This window comes from Bidens hawaiensis, unplaced genomic scaffold (assembly GCF_021521415.1).
Source record: "Bidens hawaiensis isolate Kalapana, Puna unplaced genomic scaffold, B.hawaiensis_p1.1 tig00022890_1, whole genome shotgun sequence".
Taxonomy (NCBI): Eukaryota; Viridiplantae; Streptophyta; class Magnoliopsida; order Asterales; family Asteraceae; genus Bidens; species Bidens hawaiensis.
This window is the reverse complement of record NW_027493578.1, coordinates 228,687-229,936: the sequence shown is the minus strand read 5'-3', so window position 1 is coordinate 229,936 and position 1,250 is coordinate 228,687.

Below are 1,250 nucleotides of genomic sequence, written 5' to 3'. Positions count from 1 at the left end.
AGTAGCAACAATCAATAAATTGAAGATGAGATGGAGAACAAAAAGTAATGGAATAGATTGTGGTATTTTTGCTATGACACACATGGAGAAATATGATGGGAAGAGATAATGGGGGTGTAATCTCCAAACGGAAGGCCCTGAACAACAAAGACAGCTAAAAGGGTTGAGGTTAAAGTATTTGTGCAAAATCCTCCTCTCGGATACAAACAAACACAGAAATACTCTTATCCAGAATGCACTGCTATTCCATGAAAATGACGATACTCGTTTAACTGGAGAAGAGTTGATTGCTGAACTTAAGATAAGGCAACAAAAAATTTGAATGATTTCAAAACTGACTGCTATGTACTTTAAGATACTTGTTATGGAGATCTCTAGTCTTCTGTTAACAGTTTGTAATGCACTTTAAGATAATAGTTACATGTTGAATCAATGTTTTAACACAAACATAAAAAATTTATTATTACCAAAACACACCATCACAAACATATAAATTTTATTACTACTAATCTCTAGGTGACACACATAAAAACATACCAAGAAACACCATCACATACTAATCTCTGAGTGACATAAGAAACTTCAACTTCAATTCTATTGAGCAATTCAATTCAAGAATTGCCTTGCCCAAAAGTTTTAACTCGTCAAGCTCTCTCTGTCCTACATCAACCATAAACAAAACAACAAGATCTCGGATAGTACTAGCGGGCATTCGAGTAAGAACTTTTGCAATGACATCCCTGGCATCCAAGCTGTTGCTAGTCTTTACAAATTCTTCAGTAAGAGTTTCCCGAAAAGCTTTATCTATCTCGATTTGAGCCTCAATGTGCCTTCTAAGGGCAGCCTTGTAGGATCTGGATGATGATGATGATGACGAGCAATCCATTATTAACTAAAAAATAATAATTTAAAATTATGTAGGTATATGAGTTTCACAAATGTGGTGTAGGTATATATAACCAAAAGGCTCACAGACAAAACAAAAGGGTGTCCCACGCATGGGAAACGCACACGGACGAATAGTAACTCTGTAATAAAAAAACAAAATGGTGTCCCAAGCTTGGGAAACGCACCAGGCAAATAGTAACTGTATTAAAAAAAACAAAAGGGTGTCCCACGCTTGGGAAACGCAACAACTTGTCTCATGTGTTTTTGTTTAATTTAGAGATTACTTGCATTTATATCACCTGTCAAAATTAATTGATCACAATTATACGTCACCTGTTAAAAATGCCGGGAAAAATAATATG